Source organism: Vicugna pacos, chromosome 9 (genome assembly GCF_048564905.1).
Source record: "Vicugna pacos chromosome 9, VicPac4, whole genome shotgun sequence".
NCBI classification, from domain to species: domain Eukaryota; kingdom Metazoa; phylum Chordata; class Mammalia; order Artiodactyla; family Camelidae; genus Vicugna; species Vicugna pacos.
Window position 1 is genome coordinate 38,982,983 of NC_132995.1, and position 20,275 is coordinate 39,003,257.

The 20,275-nt window shown below is 43.2% G+C and overlaps 2 long non-coding RNA genes across 3 annotated transcripts in view; one reads left to right on the forward strand and one right to left on the reverse strand.

The window, feature by feature from the left end:
• Positions 1-20,275, forward strand: part of LOC140698156 (uncharacterized) — a 319,665-nt gene that overhangs the window by 236,869 nt on the left and 62,521 nt on the right. The gene's annotated exons all lie outside the window — the stretch shown is intronic.
• LOC140698155 (uncharacterized) lies at positions 16,675-20,191 on the reverse strand. The gene is made up of 3 exons (XR_012075709.1): positions 20,123-20,191; positions 17,297-17,390; positions 16,675-16,979 (listed from the first exon to the last, which is right to left on the reverse strand). It is a non-coding gene; the product is annotated as an uncharacterized lncRNA (long non-coding RNA).

The window sequence follows — 20,275 nt, forward strand, 5'->3', positions numbered from 1 at the left end:
TCAGTTAGAAAAGGAAAAGGAAAATCTCTACCTCACTCATAGGCTTAGAGGCAAAATGTCAGTAATAATGAAGATAATTTATTTATAAGCCCAATATATGGATGACCCTCAATACTTATGTGCTGTTAAACTCAGGAGTGTGGATTTGGGCATTTATTTTTCCCAAAGAGGTTGACCACCAGTGAAATGCCTGACCTTGGAAGACAGGAAGCTCCCCCTCATAAATACTTCTCCCAAGAGCTGGACGACTACTCATGAAGAATATTAGGGAACAGTCTGCCATACGTGGGCACATACGTGGGTTGGCCACAGTGACTTCTAAGTTCCCTTTGATCCCTAACAGGCTGCACTGGCAGCTTCCTTATGCAGCTCCAATGCTGTCTGTCTCAGTTGCCTGCGGATCCTAGAAATCCAGTGTGGCCCACCTCACCCAGCAGCAAGCATGAGCTTTAACATAGGGACAGATCCTCATGAGTGCAGTGGGCCATTCACGTTCAGACTTTGAAGTTTTGCATTCAACTCTCCTCTCTCCTCTTCACTACCAATATTGAGGATCTTGGTTGAGATTTAAAATATTCTCAAAATTCAGGTATGCAGAGAATGTTGTCTATCAGACAAATGCCTGTACATGAAAGGAACTGTGAACATTTAATATTCTACACCAAATGTTGAAACCAAAATTCAAGGGCATTTTGTTCTTTGAATCAGAGACATTGTCGTGCCTCTTCATCCTTCTTCTAGCTTTGTGTTAAGAGTTACTGTTAAACAAGGAGCAAGAGCTAGCTGTAAGGGGGTTTAGTATGACTTTCAGCTTCATCCCTTACGAGCTCTGCATCCTTAAGCAAGTCACTTAACCTCTCTGAACTAGAGTCTTCATATACAAAATGGAAGTAGTAACAGTTATCTCCTGGGGATGTTGTGAGAATTAAATAAGATAAAATGTATGCTGGTGCCTGGAGCAAGTAGGAAGTTAATGCATACTTGCTTCTTTCCTGCTAGTTAATGTTTTTGGGCTGTTTCCATGAAACTGAAAAGGAGGCATCATTTTTTCCCAGCTTTTTCTCTCTGCCTGAGATAGACATCTGAGTTGTGCTTGTCAAGAGAAATAGCATACAGGAGGTGGAGTCTTTATGGAGGAGGGAAACGGAGCTCCCTTCACTTGCGTTATTTTTCATTCATTTTTATCCTGAATGCTGTGGCTGCTAGTTGCCCATCTCAAGGCTCCATCTCCCTGAACCCCTTAACCCCATTTTTTGGCAGGGAAGGGGGTAATAATTTCCTTCTTGGGAAAAAAGTGGCTATTTTTTTTTCCAATCTCCCTTTTAGTCAAGCACTGCCATGTGCTTACATTCTGGCCAAAGAGGTTCTATGTGGAAGTGATGGCGAATGACCTGCACTTAAGGAGAGCCAATTCAGCCTAGCGATGCCTCCAGTTTGCTCTCTTGCCTTTCCTCCGTCTGCCAGCCTGAAACTTGTACTTGCCAGCTGTAGCATCAGTACCGAGCTTGGATCATAAAGTGACCTTTAAGATGTGATAGAGCAGAAATATAGGAGCCTGGGACTCTGTGCACCCAAAGGAAGGAGATACGGAAATATTCTGGACTCTCCAATTCCTGCAGGCCTTTCACTTGAGAAAGAAGTAAGGCTCCGTCTTGGGGTGAGCCTCTGTTGTTCTCCCCTCTTGTGTGCAGCCAGATTTAATTCCAACCAAGAAACAGAGAGAAGGCTATTGGAAGGGAAGGTTCCTGGTCTGTTCCCCCCCGGAAGGAGTCAGGCGACTTTCCTCATGGGGGGTTTGGGGAGTAGACTGATGGAGGACAGAGACAGGTGGGGATGGGATGTGGTACAGTTCTGTCTCAGAGCAGAGCAGAAAAGACCTGCCCTTAAGGGAGAAGTTGTGGAACCTTATCAGAGTTCTCTTGCTTACTTCCTGTCTCCTCCCCTCTTTCCCAACCATCAGTGAACAAACGCCGGCTATGTGACAGGGACCAGGACAGGCGCCAAGGATCATGATCCTTGATCTCAAATCAATCCCCAGTTGGTGGTGGCAGACAACTCATTCATTCATCAAGAATTGTCTCAGGGTGTGAGAGCCCTGTGGATGCCATCAGGGTGTAGATCTGGAGCAATTAATCTAGTTTGAGTTGGAGAATGGGAGTCAAGGCAGGCTTTGCCAGGAAGATGTCTTTGCCGGGTATAGCAGGGTGACGGAATTCAGCCATGGGAAGAAAGGATCCTCCTTCCGAGGTCTGCAGCCCTGACTGACAGTCCCCACACCCCATGGCTGAGTACCATGTCATCACTGACAGCTTCTCTCCAGTCCTGACATTTATCCACATCTGCCACAATTTAAATCTGGCTCAGAGGCCACTCAAAATCCCAGCCCCTCAGTCAGCGTTGGATACAAACAAATGAACATTCTGGGAAATCTGCATGTAGTAATTACCAGTTTAATCTCAACAGCCTTGTGATTTGGGAAGCACTCTTCCATGTAACTGGCAAATTAGTGAGAGAATTGCTCCCATTCTTCCCGTGGAGGGTGGGGGCAAATGCTTGGGACTCAGTAACCAGAGACCCTCCATGTACCCTCCCAGAAGGCAGCCCTGCCCTCAGCAGGCAGAGAGAGTTTGAACCTCACCTCCAGGAGGGCTGGGGCCATGTGAGGTACAAAAGTGGGTGAAGCCAAGATGGCATGGGCCCTTGAAGACGTAACAGATATATTTTTGACTGCTTGCCTTAGGGAGTGAACAGAAACATCACAGGAGGAAAGAGTTGAAGCTGACATTTATCAAGCACCTACTTACTATACACCAAACTTATTTTAGGAGGTTAGCATGCACTTTAATATAGTTATATGATATATATTGGAACCCACATTATGTAAATGAGCATACAGAGGAGCCTGAGGGATTATGAAAGCTTGCCCAGGGTCTCACTAGCAGGCGAGGATTCAGGATCCCACTCCAGTCCAGCCCCACTCCAGTCCACATTCCTACCAAGCTCCAACTGTAACTGGCTCCAGTGTGGCAGAGGCCATGCTTTTATGAGTGAAGACAGGGCGGGGTGGAGGCTCAGGATGATGGTGAGCTGGCTGTGTTTCTCGGAGTTTCTGTAGCAGGAGCTGAGGACACCTTTCTCTGGTGGAGAACAGCTACCTGACAAGGTATGCTTACTGGAGATGCTTTATATTCCCTCCCCAAAGGGACCAGTGTCGCTTCTGGTCTCTAACTGGGAGAAATAATTATGTGTGTTCCCCATTTGTCCTCTGCCCAGTAACATTTGCCAAGCTGTTTGCTAATTACCCCAGAAACAACAGGTTCTCAACGGCAACCAAAAAGTGATCTATTTCCTACGTACCTTTTTCACGACGACACTCTGGGTTCGAGCAGAAAAGAGAAACACATCGTATATCCTCAGTTAATGGGCGACCCAACAGACGACTTGGCAGAGAGCAGGAGAAAGGGCAAAAAATACCCTCTCTATGCCACAGGAAACACATAAACCAAAACAAAACTCAATATCCTGTCAGATGCTCCTGGGTGCTCCCCTGAAGGGACCAACTCACACTCCAGGTTTCACTGTGTCACAGACTTGAAAGCTTTCTTTCCTTTGCCCCTAAATCATCCAGAGCTATTTCATCTCTCTTCCTCGGAAGAATCCTGACAACGCCTTTGGCACCGGGGAGATGGTACAGCAGGAAGAACACAGGATTTGAAATCATTAGACTGGAGATTGGATCTGGCCCTGCCACTTTACTACCTGTGTAACCTCAGGCGAGTCATCCTGAGGCGTCTTACAAGATCATTGGGAAGAACCAACAAGAAATATGTATGTGTTAGCATTTGGCAAACTCTCAGGCACTCCATGGTTTTAAAAAAAAAGTAAACATTGGGTCACGTCATTAGGATAAAGAGCGTGAATGTCACACCAGAGTGTTAGTGTGAAACAGAATCACATTCCACACTCACTGAGCACCTACTAATCCCCCGGCGTCATGCTCAAAGCCTTAGCTGCTCCCTAGGAGGTGCTGTTTTGCATGCCCATTTCACAGAGGAAGAGGCTGCCAATCAGATAAGGAGATCGACTCACGGATGCGAGCTGGTAAATGTCAACTAGAAGTCAGATCTTAGTTGGTCTGACCCTGAGGCCCACGCAGCTTTCCAATGTACGACATTAGCATTTGCATCAAAATTCAGATAGAAACCGAGCGTCTACCGACAGCAGTGACATATTATGAAACAAATGATGCTGGTTGCCACTGGCAGTGCTCAGCAGCTGGCTGGTTTCCTGACTGTGGCACTCCACCCAGACGGAGGCTGGGATTGATTGCTCTCCATTTGTCTGTCTTCTGTCTCATTACCACCCTGTGGATTGAGGTCACCTCTGCTCTTTGGACACTAACAAGGACATTGGACAAGGACGGAGACTTTTGCTTCAGTTTTGAACTTTCCTTCTTCCTACATGCTCTGCAAATGGCTGCATTAAACACTCAGGTGTAAAATTCCTTCGTTATATACAAAACCAAAACGAATACATGCAAAAATCGGTGAGTTTTGAGTGAGGCCTATAGACTGGCTATTGTATTGTGCCAGTATCAATGTCCTGGTTTTGATAATGCCCAGTAGTTACATAAGATGCCACCAAAGGGGGACTGGGTGATGCACACATGGGATCTCTCTGTGCTGTTCTTGAACCTAACGACTACAATTTTATTACATTCCTCTTCCCTCTTGTAAGACTGATCCCCTCCCCGCTCTTATTATTACCTGAGTGTCCCAGCCCCCTTCACCACTCTCATAAAGCCAGATACTTACCTTGATGTTAGTACTTAAAGCACTGCTTTGACGTCTTTGATTATTTCATATGTCCTATTGCTAGATTCTGAACTCATGGAAGGCAGGGATATTTCCTTCATGTCGCTATATCCCAGGTAACTGTGTAAAGTCTGGTCCATAAATTTTACTGAATATATAGAATAGTTGAGCAAGCTATAATGAATACGGTTAGCTTGCTAGTTAGAAACCATGGATAATTCACCAGGGAGACACAGAGTAATGTTTCTATATTTTTAGGGCCGGCCACGTGATCCCCAGGCTGTTCCCAGAGGCCCCCTTCTGCAGGTCATTTCAGTTACCTGGTATGTCAGGTGCATAATGAGAAGTACAGATGGTAGGAGCTGGAAGTAAGTAAAAAGTCTTTCTAACACACGCAGTTCCACCAGAGATTTCTCCAGCAATTTTCGAAGTGAAGTAGAAGGGGAAAATTGATGAGATAAAATATAAAATCGGAGGGAGAAAAGTTTCCCTCTGCATCATGTGGACGCTTGCAGTTACTGTTACTGCCAAATGAATGTTCCCATTTTCTTGAAAGAGCCATGTGGCACTGGGCATGTCACCAAGGTGCCATTTGATCAGCATTAAGTGATGCTGTAGAGTTTGGGGTCCAGAAAGAAATTTTAACAGGAACAATAAAACAGTCATGAAGGACCTTTTCTAACTTCGTGAAGTGAAATATTGATCCTGGAGTTGAAAGCGTGGCTCCTAGCTCATCACTGTGCAATTATCCAGGCCCAGAGCGATCAGAATAAGCCCAGACCAGTTGATGAATCTCAGGTACAGTCTACACCACAGTTTTACTGTTTTTGAGCAATTCTCAGACACATTTGACTTACATTTTCTCTCTTTACATTGTACCTTGTGTGAAATCTTGATGCGGTTGACATTGCCTGCCTCTGTGTATTGGAAGCTGTAGAATCAGGATTAGTAGTTTAGGGGGAAATCCCCACTGCAACAACTTTACCCTCTTTCAAGAGATGCTGTGTCACCAGTGGTCTAGGTATGGGAAAGACCAGATAGCGGTAGCTCTGAATGTAAAAGTGTCCCTGAAGATTTTCGCTCTGAATTTGAAGAAGTTTTATTAATACCTTGACCAGTTTATTTCACTTTTTAAAATAAATGCACAAGAGTTACACGTGACAAAATCTATGTCTAAGTAAGTCTCAAAGAGCTCTTCCAATCAGGTTTTAAAGACTCAGAGTGATAAGAAATGACTGTGTCATAGTTTAATTGGCAGCAATTTTTCTTCTTTTGCTGTAGGTATAATAATGATACATGTTAGACTTGATAGTTCTTGGATACAGTGAAATAAATTGCATTCTGGGTGCAAGCGTCAGAATTCAAGTTTAGAAAACATATTCCCAAATCAATTATGCAAAACCAATTAGAGGAGTGACCTAAAACCTCTTTCTGCAAGCAATTACTGTCAATATCTAATAGTTAGAGAGAAATTTTTGAATTTTCATTAGTATGGAAAATAGAAATTCACAGGACATATGGTAAAAGGAAATCACCCATGTTACACTGAAGATCTCAATAAAAAGTTAATAGTTACCTGGTAAATGCATCCCTCTTGTCCCCTAACCACATGGATTTGCCCCTCTCCTGGAAGAAGCAGCATGTGGCTTCACTAACTAGAACTGGCTTAGAATCAGAGTGTTCAGCTTTCAAAGGTGGAAAGGCCTCTGGACAGAGTTCTCTGTTTTATAGATGAAGCAACTACGTTGATTGGTTCTCATGCTTAAATCACTTACGAGTTTGTTTTCAGTCAGAGACTGTCCTTACACAGCCATAAACACGGAAGAAAAATATTTAAACATAAATACCAGTTGGATCACTGGTCATCCAATGACCTCAGTCCATTTCAGCATCCACTGAGTGTCTTCTTGCCATTGGTCCCTTGCCTAGAGAATCTAATGTAAGCAAACATTCACAAACCCTATTGCCCAGCTTCACAGATGAGAAAACTGAAGCTGAAAGGTTAAATGCTCTGTCCAAAGTAACACAGCTAGTGGGGGAGGTGAGACCCAAATCAAGTCCTGCGAGATCCACGAACCGCTCTCTTTCTGTCGTAAGACACTGCCCGGAAGCACAACCGTGGGGGAAATGGCCTTGTGTGCTTCTGAAACTGACACTCTCAGGGGAAAGAACAAGTGTAAAGACACATAGTTAAAGGCACTTGACCCAGGGCTTCGGCAGAGATCTGGGCACTGGGGGTCTGTTGCCTTCCCACCTCTGCTGTGGCTGGAGTGGTCCCCTCCTTAATCTCCTGTCACCTTTTCCATGGCTAACTCCTACTCCTGCATGAATTAAGCTTCAGCACAGGCATTGGTTCTTCCAGAAAGAGTCTAAGGCTGAGTTCCTGGCTTCCTCCTCTCTGCTTCCCTAAGGCATCATGTTTCCCTTTTTCATTGCATTTACACCATTACATCTTGGCTTGTTGAATCAGGCAGTGAGCTGCGCAAGGACAGGGGGCAGCTTTTTCATTATTAGATCCTGAATCTAGCACTGATGTGGGCCTGTTGACTGAATATCATGCTAAGACTTGTCCTCTCTGTAAGCAGAGACCCCTTGCTTCTCTACACGAATAGCCACAGGTAAAAAGTGGAGGGGCATATGAGGAAGAAAGCAGTGCAGGCTCCTTATGCTAAAAATTGCAAAACTTAATCCCCAAACACATAACAGAAACAAGTTCGAGAACAGTCTGTGGAAGTCACTGCAAATCTACATCTACGTGTCAGGCAGCGTCAGGGAAAGAGAAATCAGAACTTAGTAAACCGCTAGAAGTTCTTTTTCTAAAATTGTATACGCCTCTGCTGTGAGGATGCTCTCCCTCACTGAATGTCTTAGGGTGGCAGAGTGGGCACAGGATATAGAGGCTTTGAGGAATGTCTATGCATTGGTGAATGGATGGATGAATGTGAGTTCAAGGATCAGGATGGTCTCATGTTCCTCTCCTGTTTCTTTCCACCTTTCCCCAGCAGCCCAAGATATCTTTTAAAAACAAAGCCCTCAACGTGTTACCTCTAGTTATTTGAACTTAGGATAAATGTTTCACGAGAAGGGACCCACCTGGCCTTGCAGGACTGCCCCTGCCAATTGCTCTGGCTCATTCCCGTCTCCTGCCCTCTTCGCTCACTCCCCACCAGCCACATCAGCTCTCTCCCCTCCCTGAACGTACCTAGAACCTTTCTGACCCACATTTCCCCTCCTGGTTCTCTTTACCCTTCTCTCTTCATCTGGTCAACTCCTCTTCCTTCAGATCCCTGCTAAATATCACTTCCCCCAGGACGCCCTATCTGATTTCCTAGGCCGAGGTGGGATCCCCTGTTATTTGGTCTTGTTGCATCCCATCGTTTTCCCCTGGAGCACCTGTTGCAGTTGAAATTAAATAATTACATGTGTGATAATTAGTTCGATAACTGTCTCCCCCATCTGGCAACTCTCCAGGGGCAGGGCCCACCTGTGTCTTTGTCACTCTTCTCTTTTTAGTACATGACATAGTGCTATGAACGCTCAAAAATACTTGTTGGACAAAAGAAAGGGAATAAGTGAATGAATGAATAAATAAATAACGTTTCCTTGGTTCCTGCATCGGGGATTAAGCGAACCCCATGAAGTACAAGACAACGCATGTTCATCCCCCTACCCGTTTTCCCACCCTGCAGCTGCTTTCTGAAAGAATCTCCAAATCTCTCTGCTTTAAATCATGCAAGCTGTTGGAAACACCCACAGACGCACTCGGCACACACACACAACTCACTCTGAGCAATCGTATTGATTCGGAATTAACGGCCATTCAGACACCTCATTGAAGATGCCATCTGGGATGTTACTGCTCTTCAGAGGTAGATCAGAGTCTGAGAAAGTCTGTCAAAAAGTAGAAATAACTCATCAAAATGGCCGTGACCGAACCTAGCCAGGCTTCCCAGGGAAGCAGCGTCTGACGATGCGGGTTTTGTTCCCCTGAAGTAAGATACAGGAGGAAGGGCTGTTTCTTTCCTCTGTTTTCAAGAGTCAAGAGAAATGTCAAGAAATGGAAAGCTCAGGCGTGTGCAGGGATTGGTCCTGGACCCCTCTGCGCAGAGATGTCTCACTGACAAAAACTGTCCTCAAGGTTATCTCTGGTCCCAAGAGTATGTGCTTAGGCAGACCTGAGTTTCAAGTCTCACCTGGCCACTTACTGTGAAGTTGGTCTGTTACGCCACATGTTCTGTTTCAGGCTACCAACAGTTCAACAGCTAGCTCCCCAGATGCCTCGGTGTGTAACAACTGAATCTTGCAAAGCAGTCCAAGCCAGCGTCAATAGTCTACAAGAGGGGCATATTCATATCCTAAATCTGCCCTCCTTCCAGGTTGGTTGGTGCCAGGCCTTGACTGTGCCTGGAGAAACCCCAATACAAACTGCTCGGTAGACGCCTGCCTCCTCACCGTTCCATCCATGTGGAGCACCTGGATGCAGCAGCTCTTCCACCTCCACCGCAGGCCTGCCCTCCGTGGGCAGCGTACCATTGTCACTCTAGGGAAATCCAGCATTATTCAGCAGGCACTTTTGAATTGAAAATAACATTTGAAAAGGATTATCCCAGGCAAAGTCATCAACGCTGTGTACTCACTGAACTTAAAACAATGCAAGATCGATTGCTTTTGTAGTGTATGCAAATCACAGACGGCATTGATATTAATCCTCAGTATTTGACTTCACCTCCAAGTGCTTCACAATTACTGTTCTAAATCAAGAAGCTGGACCTTTTGTTTTATTTTGTTTTGTTTTGTTTTCTTTTTAACAAAATTAAGTTATATTTGTATGATGTATTTCCTTCAAAAAACAAAAGTGAAGGGAAAAAATCACGTCTGACGTATACTAAAAATCCTAATTGGAAAAAAAAAAAAGAAAAAGCACTTTATGAAGTGACCTCAGTTCCCTGAGATTCTGACCTCCCACATGGCACCTGTAAGAAATGCCATGCCCATGGTGGAGTTCTCTCATCCCTAATTGAAGATTTTACCTTTTCCCAGTGTTGTGCTGAATGCAACCCTCACGCACATTAATTTACCTAGTAGCCTTCAATGTACACAAACACTCCACTGTTTTAAGCTGCATCACCTTGGACACAGACCAGGGTATATGAGGGAACGATTTCTTTACCATAGTCTGGTGGGGGATGGGAATGCTAATACTTGTGTGGCACTTACTGAAAACCCAAGCGGTATTCTGAACATTACACGTATGCAATGTGTATTATAACATTTTTGGAGGACTTAACATTATTTCTCTCATTTAAAAAAAATGCAACTGAACAGTTAAGACACTGAACAGTTAAGAAAACTTTCCCAAAGAGGCACATCTAAAAATGGGCAAGGCAGGATTTGAAACTAAGTCCTTCTGGTCGCAAATACCACTGCTTTCTCTGATGCATCACTCTGCCTTATGAACCCGTGCCCCAAGAGCTGCCTGGAAGCTTGGCTCATTTCCTCCACCTAGCTCAAGTCAAAAGCAAAGGCACCTTCTGTCTCCACCTTGTCTAAAACTTGAACTTGAGATGATGTCATGGGATAGTCAAATTAAATCAGTACAGATTTATCAAGGTCTTACTTCATTGGAAATGCCACGCTGGGTGTGGAATAACTGCAGAGTCCTTCCCAGTGGGAAAGCTGACTCCTCCGCACGGAGAGAAGATGGCAAGCATGACAAGACAGAAGCTGATGACGCCCAGACCTGAGCTCCTCCCCTCACTGCGCCTTGCTTGCTCGGCTCATGCCAGAGCCACCCTATCCTCTTCCCTCCTCCTTTGTACCCACTACTCAGTTTCCAAGTCGTCCGGAGCCCACCTATGCCTTCCCTCTAGATCCATCCATCCCCCCACCCTCAGTCCAACCATAACCAGTAGCATTGCCCCAGCACTGGGTTCTGGCGTCTCTTGCCTGGACTATTTTAGCAACTTTTAAGCTGACTTTCCTCTGTAGGTCATCCTACACATACTCCCAGATTAATCTTGTGTTTATACGTTCAACTTTTATCATGACACTTTGCTACTCCAAATAATTTACAGACTTAAATAAGAAAGTAATATTTTCTCCAAACAAAACCTTACTTAGAAGCCCAGAAAATCAAATAGCTGAGAGCACATCATCTTTCATTTAGACTTTAGAATTTGGTCGGGGGAGGCTTTTGCCCCTTGGATTTCCCTCCTCATGCCCCAGGGTACCTCCAAAGCACCTCCGTGGCACACTAGGGCAGTGCAGAGCACTTTGAGATCACTGGCCTGAGGAATAAATCCCAGCCTCTTCAACCCTTCTGTCTGGAAGGCTTGAGAGCCACTCATAAGATTAGGAGTCAACGCATTCAAGGCGCTCACAGCTCTCCTGGCGTGCAGTTAAGTGCTCAGTAAAGTGCTCAGTCTGTTTTACGTGTTATTTCCAATCCTTCACCCATTTATTAACCCTAAGCTTCAGTTTAATTGAGCTTCTGTGGTCTATGTTTTCAGTCCTCATTTGGCCATCCCTAGTCATGCTCTCAAGCTATCTCCTCGGCCTGACATCTCTTCCCCATCGAATTTCTGCTCGTACAACCGGGTCCCTCTTCCAAGGCCCACGGCCTCTTGGTTCATCACCCCTCCAGGGTCCGTCTCTCCTACGTCTGACACTTGTAGGCTTTTCCCTCGAGCCCAGTTGCATCGTTAACTGTGTGACTCTCTTCCATCACCCCCCTACACACAGGGCCCGCTGATTCTGCACCATTTCTGCCCCTGCCACAGTTCCTGGCTACCAGAGTTGGTTCTCTGTAGATGTTCAGGAAATGAATACAACCCACTTCATCCTTAGAAACAATGGTGTGGTGCCGCTTCTTTGGCATTGCCTACTGCTGAGTTAATCGAGGGCACCTGCGAAACATCTCAGACTGTTATCTGAAAGCTGAAATGTCATGAAAGGTGAACAACCCCACCTGTCAAAATATTTCTGATTGAGTCCTACTCTGCTTGCATGTCAGCCTCGCTTTGTTCAGGAACATATTTCATTCCTGTTGTTGACACAGCATTTTCCTCTGGCAAGTGCTGGACTTCCTGCTACCATTGCCCCAGCCAGTGGGTCGTGACTCGACTGAATGAAGAATCTCAGACCAGGGCAGACGCCCATAGCTCTGAGCCTGCTTCCCCGAGACCTCCTGCCTCTTCAGCCCTGCCTGGCTTCAGGCACTTGCCTCTCTCACCTGGATTATTGGGTCAGACTTCTAAGAGCCTCGCCTGACTCAGCTCTTCTCTTCTGGGCCACCCTTCGTGCCCCACTAGGGGGATTTTATAAAACAGGGATGTGTCCACATTCTTTATCTTATCTTTTCTTAAAAGCCATAAATAGCCAGGTTTCCCAAAATGGGATCCACAGGATGTCATCAGAAGCACTTTTGAGTGCTTGTTAAAATGAGGCTCCTGAGCTCTTCCCTTGGATGTTATGTGTCCCAGGAAGCTGCATTCTTCAATAGCTTCAAAGGTGATTTCTGTGCACACAAACGTTAGACACCCCGTACCTAAATAAAGGCCAGCTGTCCGTTTCAGCCTCCCCTGGGCGCAGCAGCATCTTTCACATCTCTGTCTTTGCACACGCTGTGGCCTGGTGGAACCTCTTCTCCTCTCCTGTGTGCATTTTCCTGGCCTATGAAATCCTGTTGCCTTCCTCTTGCTGTCTGTACAAAATGTCACGGCTTCCAGAAAACCTCTTAGTTTCCTCGGCACATACAGTTCCCCTGCTCAGGGCCTCCTGCCCGCCTCCTGAAGCACTGCCCTGTCAATAGCGATTTACATGCCTTTCCCCCATCATCCCCCGTCTCCAGGAGCGGGAATCACGCATAGATTTAGGGTCAGCATAGTCCTGTGTTTATGAGCCAGAGACACACATGGTCTGCTTCCTCTTCCGGTAGCTTCCTCACTGAGTGATCGTGGACACATCAGTGCATCTCCCTGGACCTCAGTTTCCTCGTCTATTACGATCACGTGACTGCCTAACTCCAACTTGCTGGGATTAAGTGTGACAGCGCACCTGAGGGGCTTAGAAGACTATCCTATCAGCTAGGCTTTTGCTGTTATCAATGTCATCATTATCCTATTATCTTGTTATCTCAGGGGTGAAACAAAACGTCTGCCACAAGAGACAAGAAGCACTGGTAGCCCTTCTCTCTTTCTAATGCTGTTGGGATAAGCTCTACATCCCTGGTAGGAAAAAAAATAAAATAAAGTAGAACTAGCCTTCTTTCTTTCCTCTTACCTGTATAAGATAAATGTTCAGACTCTCCTGGCGTATAAACCAGACTGAATTCCATCATGGGGCTCCTGTGATTTCTGATAATTTTCCATGGTGCAGGCTGGACAGGGGCACAGTGGAGGTGGCAGAGCCATTGTGTCTCCACCATGAAAGAGGTCACTCTGTGTTGCCCACCACACACCAGAAACCAGGCTCAAAGGTCCAAGACCTTCCTGGACAGCGTGGGTAACAGAAGGGAAGAAAGAGCAATGATAATGGCCACCTACATTTACTGAGCATCCTTCTAAGTGCTTTATTCTGTCGGGAAACACTTATTAAGCACCTACTGTGGGCCAGGCACTGTACTGTGAGTAATACAAAAATTTTATACTAGCGATTAGTGAAAAATCCCTGCCCTGGTGAAGTTAACATTCCCATGGGGAGAAAGAGATTTTAAAAAGACAATAATAGACATAAAAAACTAGAGATTATAATGTTGTATGTCGTATAGCGAAAAGAAAGAAAAGCATAGTAAAGGAGACGCATGGGTTACCTCGAGATCCATCGTCCTATAGGCAGATGCTTTTGTAATCCTTACTTCAATACATTAAAAAAAAAAAACCCTGAAGCACAGAGAGGTAAAGTGAATTGCCTGACCTGATCCAGTTGCAAAGGATCAAGTCAGAATTTGAATTCAGGCCCTCTGACATCAGAGTCCACACTCTTAAACACGGTGCATGCTGACAACCAATAGCACCAGCCTGCCACCTTGCCTTGCTTGTGGCTACTGTGAGGAGCTAGGACAATGGGAGAAGCCACCTCCTCCCGCAGACGGTATCCTAAGCATGTCTGCTCTTCAGGGATCCAGGCCCTGAGTGCAATGAGGACCAGAGAGATGCGAGAGGGTTTTTCCTTCACTGCAGCATTGGGCCTTTCCTCATGGAGCTTAGAGTCACCTTCAGAATCAGAAACACATTAGACAGGGATTATGCAACCTCAGCACTTTGTTTGGTGTTACATACCACACACGTCACACCAAACCATACGTCACATTTTTGCCTCTCAAAAAAGTCAGTCTGTGTTGAGTCGTATCAGACCCAGTGTGCTTGAGTTCTACTGCCTTTGTTTCAATGGTAAGAGGTACCCTTGCTGCAGAACTCTGCGTCTCTAGCAACAGATTCCAAAGAACACTGGTAAGTCTACAGCCAACTGATAGATGCATAATGAAAACACACCTTCCTCCCCCCGAGCTGCACGTGGTCAGCCACACAGCTCTGTAGAACTCACTCTTGCCTAAATCGCCTGCATTCAAATCGGTCAGGGTTTCCATTTTCTCCAGGGTCTTTGGATGGAACTTTGTTTAACATTTTAATATCTAAGAAATCCTTGAAGTGATTTCCATGGAAAAAAAAGACACTTTTATACAATGATAAATGCAAATTTAAGCCTGAGAGACAGAAAACAATTTAAGGATTTCAAATGGCAATTTTCATGTTTCAGAAATCTTAGAGGTGCTGTCATATCCAGGGCCCTCTGTGACATGTGCTGCAGCCAGGCAGTCACAGAGCTGCTGAGATTGAGAGAATGTAAATGGCTGGTCCCATCTGTCAGTCCAGGACAGACACAGTAAGATCTTCGTCAGTGACAAAGGCCCCTCCAGGGAATGCTGTGGAGTGGCCCTATTGCTGTGCGTCTCTCTTCCTCCACACCCATCTTGCCCCCACTTGTCTGTGTTTGCACCCGCTGTTCCCCTCAGAGAAGGCTATTCTGCTTCTTTTCCACTTCCCAGAAATCATAGTAACTGGTTCCTACCTCCTCTCTGAAGCCCTTCTGCGCCCCTTAAGAACCTTGCCCACCTCTGCATCTCCAAGACCCACAGAAGGGGACTGAGCAGTTCTTAAGATTTTAATATACATCTACTTTCCCCTACTACTCTCGTATGCACTTGATGGAAGGAATCTTTCACTCGACTCATATTCACTGAGCATCTATGTTATATCAGAAACTGTTTGAGATATTTCAGATCTATAGAGAAAGGGCTGAGCCAGTTGGATGGGGCAACTGTTCTCATAGAGCTTGCAATAGGGCAATACAGCAGCCATATAATTCCCATCTTCTTCACAAACATGTACATTGCAAGCAATCAATAAATACCTGATGATTGATTGATTGATTGATTGATTGGTGTTTCTTCTTACTCAAAAGCTATGACTTTGAGATCCTGTGTCATGGCAGGCAATGTGTCAGGCCATGAGATTTCTGGGGTGAACACAAAATATACCGTGCTCATGCTCAGGAAACTTGGAACATAGTTACTTCTGCAGAGGTTAGACTTGTCACTCACTAAAAAAAAAATATATCTCTATCTCTATCTATCTATCTATCTATCTATCTATCTATCTATCTATCTATATCTTGTAGAAATATTTCTGGGCAAATGCATCTTCTTACCTATAGTTACTTAGCTCCCACACTAACAGAACTGCTTTTACTTTAAAACTTTTCTTTAATCTGTACAAATGTGTGTGATTGGTATGACCCTGCAGGTGTCATTCAGAGAGGTTAGGTAACTTTAGCTAGTGAGTAAGTCAGAGTTCTCATTAGCTGTGATCACAAGTTCAGCCTCCTTCCAAGGAAACCGACAGCATCCACTTCTTTCTGAGAAGCCCAGTCATTCCCTGCAATTACAGCACATTAGGGAAGAACTGTGCAACCTCAGTAACCCTGGGAGAGCTGGGAGTCCGTGTGTGTCTGCTGAAGTCCCCTGAGTCCAGACCCCAAAGACTATCCCCAAACATCTGGGAATGATTCTCTCACTTGTGAGGATCAGAACGTGTGGCATTGACTTTAACCAAATCAAATAATATGAAGGTGGAGTTGACATCCTCATGGAGACTGGTAAATGTTACGGAAAAATAAATGAGTCATAATGTTAGTTCTGTCGGGAAGCAGGGTTTTCAGTAAGAAAGAAAGAACACAAAGACACAAGACGAAGGAGGTCATGTAAAAACCTTGTGATCCAGGATTAGACTTTATGATGTATTTTATCAGTTCTATTATTTGAAAAGACCTAGAAACATTTGGGGAGTGCTTGGTTTTTCCGTTCAAAATATTTTTATCAGTTTAATCTATGCCCAAAGATTTTAAAGTATTTATATGGACTAGGGTAATTTGTCAGAGAATAGATGGAGACAGGATTTCTGTCAATTATTAAATAACTTAGTTATTGTTCATAAAATGCTTTAAGTAATGTAGAGGGAACTCTGCAGCATAATGGAGTGTCCTCACATTACGTCCTCATTTCACAATTATATTAAAACTATACTCCCTAGATCCTGATAGAGTCATGGTAAGGTAACCCAAGTAGTTTGTCTTACAAATAAAAGCAGTCTTTCTGTCTCTGGTGCAGGATAATTACTGTTCCAATAAAAGATCCAAGAGTTCTCCAGGCCCTGCCTCAACCCCATGAATAGAACATCAATAGTAAGTAATCCTTGTATCATTGCTTCGACCAAAGAAATATCTTGTCATTAGTTGTGGCTTGGTTGGGGTTTTCCTTGGATTTCTAACTCATTCCTGAGCAGAAGGGCGCCTTGTATTTTATGTTCACAGTGTATTTTGTTTATTCTCAGAATTCCATTTAATGAAAAATAAAACTTGGTCCAGATTCTCCGAGTCTGGTGGCTCTTTGTTGAGAACAAACGGATTTGAGGTACAAACCTGTTGCGGTAGTGTGGGAGACCATCGATGCATTTTAAAGTCAGCAGGTGTGGTGGGGGAAGTCATGGCAGGCTGCAGACTCAGCCGTGGGTTCTAGCCTCCCTGCTTCTCGTGAGCCAGCTCTGGAAAATCATTTAACTGCATGGAGCCTTTGTCTCAGCTATAATCCTCACAGGATCTTTGGAAAGACTGAAAAAATCAACAAGTGTGCAAAATATCTTGCATATGGTAGTACCCAGTAAATATTATTTCTTTCTCTAGCTTCTGAGCTCTAATAGTACAACTTTCTGCTAGATTTTTAAGAGGAATCTGTCACATCTGCTTATGTATTTGTTTACATACTAAACGTATATCCATATATATGGTATGTAATATGTTTTCTTGTAGCATTCTACTTCACACAGAATTTGTAAGTTTGTCTCTTTTAAGTTTAATGTTCCTTAAAACCTACCTCATTCCCCCCACTTGTAACAGTTCAAGCTGAATACTATTATTCCATAACTCACATGAGCAGAGCTTTGATGAATCAGTGGTTGTCCTCCTTTTCACCTTCCCAGGCTCAGCAAAGTCCTTCCCATAATTAATCCACTGCTAGAGTCCCTGACAGACAAAGAGACACAGACTTTCTCAGAGATGACTGTATCCAACCTCAAATCCTTATCGACTCCATTTGAAAAAGCAGTGATTCCTCACCACGTATTTCTGAACACCACTGGCATAAAATAAATGTTTACTTTTATATAGAGATACCTTGAATATGGACTTTTTTGATGCAATTTTCTCAGGGAAAGAATTCAGAGATTTGGAAGATAAAATTTGTCTTCACTATAGGCATCTTGGTGGAAAATGTCATATTACATGAGAAAATTTGTCTAACTTTCTAGTTTCTATCCACTTGTCATTTTTTTATTCTTTCTTCATTTATTTTTTATTCTTTCCCTTTTATACTGTATCTTTAAACACTTTTGGAGTTATTGTCATGTACCAAAATCTTGGAAACACATGGGTAAATGGAGTATTTATTTTTAAAAGGTCAATCACCAAAAGTCACTTTCCAGGTGTTTAAATGTTAATGATTTAAAAGACATGAAAATAAAGTACAGATGGTAAATCACTTTATTTCTGATGGTATCCATGCACACTTACCAATGAGGAGTGATAAAATTCTGCCTTCTCTATGCTCTTGTCTTAGAAATACCTTACAAGTAGTAGAAAACTCAAATGATGTTTTAAATAACTTACCTTGCTCCATGTGATGCAATGGTCTCTATGGGGACACTTATTTTTCAAGGATTTAAGAAGATTACCTTGTACCATTTCGACTCCCCATCAATATGAAGTCTATAATATAATGCTGGCTTAGAAATTGCAAACTGTATATAGATTCCTGTTTTAAAATGTAGTCACAGATCAAATGACAAATTGGAAAAAAATTTGCAACTTAAATTAGGCAGGATTAATATCCCTCGTATAGAAACAATCTTCTGAAAATAGAAAATAAAAATAACAATTCTATAGAAATATGAGAAAGAAAGATAATCAAGCAGTTCACAGAAAAGAAATGCAGAATCCCATAAACGTAAGAAAGGATGCTTAACCTCGATCATAACGACAGAAATGCAGTTTAGAACCACAGTGAGATACTGTTTCTCACGTATCAAGTTGGCAAAAATGCAAATAATAACATTCTTTATGGGAATTCTCTGGAGATACAGGCAATCTCATGCATTGTTGCAGGAGATGCAAAAATACTACAAATATGGAGGCGAACAGGCAGTGTCTAGCGAATCACTCGGGAATTTAACTTTGACTCAGCAACGCCACTCTTGAGTATCTATCTCAAAGATATTCAGACAAAAATATTAAAAGAAATACGCAAAAGGCCATTTTTGTAGCACTATTTTTTAGTAACAGAGATTGGGGGGAAGTGGCCGTAAAGTTTGGACTTTTAATACTAATATATTCATATAATGCAGTTTAATGCAAGGATGAGAAATGTCCGTGTGATGCATAAAATGTACTTTAGGGTGAAAAAACAATCAAGGTCCATAGTATACAAGAAAAGGAAGGGATACAAATACACAGATGCACACATAATTTGACCTTTTTTTTTGAAAGCTACAAAAGGAGAGAAACATGGGAGAAGAAACTTAAAATCTCAGCCCTCTCTGGGCTGAATATTCCTTACTTTATAGGCTTGACTCTGGAACCATCACTATCTTAATTATAAAACAAAATTAAATTTTTTTTTAAAAAAGGACTTCCTAAAAGTGGTGTGGAGAATAAAACAAGTTAATCTAATGGTGTCTTAAGCTGTTGACATTAGCACAGACAGGAATTATTTCAAATAACTTTGAAGAAAATACAGTGATTAACTCTACATCTCTGATAGGATATACAAAGTTAACTCCAGAAACTCTTCAGTCGTAGTTTGTGGTAATGTTGGTGTTATTATCATCAGACTCTCACATATGGTGGGGAAAATTAATTATACAGTGATGTTAGCAACAACCCTGGGAACCAGGATTTTCAACATAAGAGTAAGGAGATCAAGATGCACTGTTGAAGAAATTAAGTAAAAACTTTGTAGTTCTAAATTAAAATTCATGGTGTATTTTACATATTAATCAATGTATATCTTAGTTCTGTTATTGGCAAAGATCCTGGTTAAGTTCTTTGCCAACAACGAAACACATTGGTGAACTCAGTAGCAATGAGGGCTTTTGGTATAAAAAGTATGGTCTCTAAGTACTATTTCCCATTTTAAAAAAAGAAAAGTTCTTGGTAACAAGATGGAGTCTGAATCATTTTATTGTACCAGAAAGCAAGGGAGCTCTCAAAAGTTGGTAGGATCTAAAGAACTTAGAAGCCCACTTGAGCCCACTAGACAAAGTCTAAAGGCAGTGAGATACTAGGGATCTTAACAGCAATGGAAGGAAACACATCAGCTACACTTCAATCCACCCACGAGGTCACAGTTCTATTTAAGAATGACCACACTTTGGTTACCTCTGGATGGTGTTAGGGAACCAACTGAGTTATTTTGAATACTGATGAATGAAGGAAAGGAATGAAGCCTTTTCTGTTTAAATTGTACCTCAGGGTAACGGAGCAATGGATAAGGGACAACTTCTCTTTGTAGAATATCCCAGTTAATCAGTGCAGATGGGGTGATGAAATACAGGCAATGTAGTGAAATAATACATCCAAGAAAATGATCTTCAACAGTTGTTAACGTCACAGAAAGAGAGACAAGCAGGCAGTAAGAACCTCCCAGTGGTTGTACACGCTGCCTATGAAGTTGTCTTACCAAAAAAAAAAAAAAATCAAACCTGATTGATGAAGTCTCTGGATCTAAATTCCAGCTTCGAGAAAATAGAAGAGACAGAGATGTAGGTTCAATGACACCATGGAGATAGAATGAACACCATCTAGAATGTAGGAAATTCTGTAGGACAAAGGATTTGGTTTCTTCGACAAGTAAA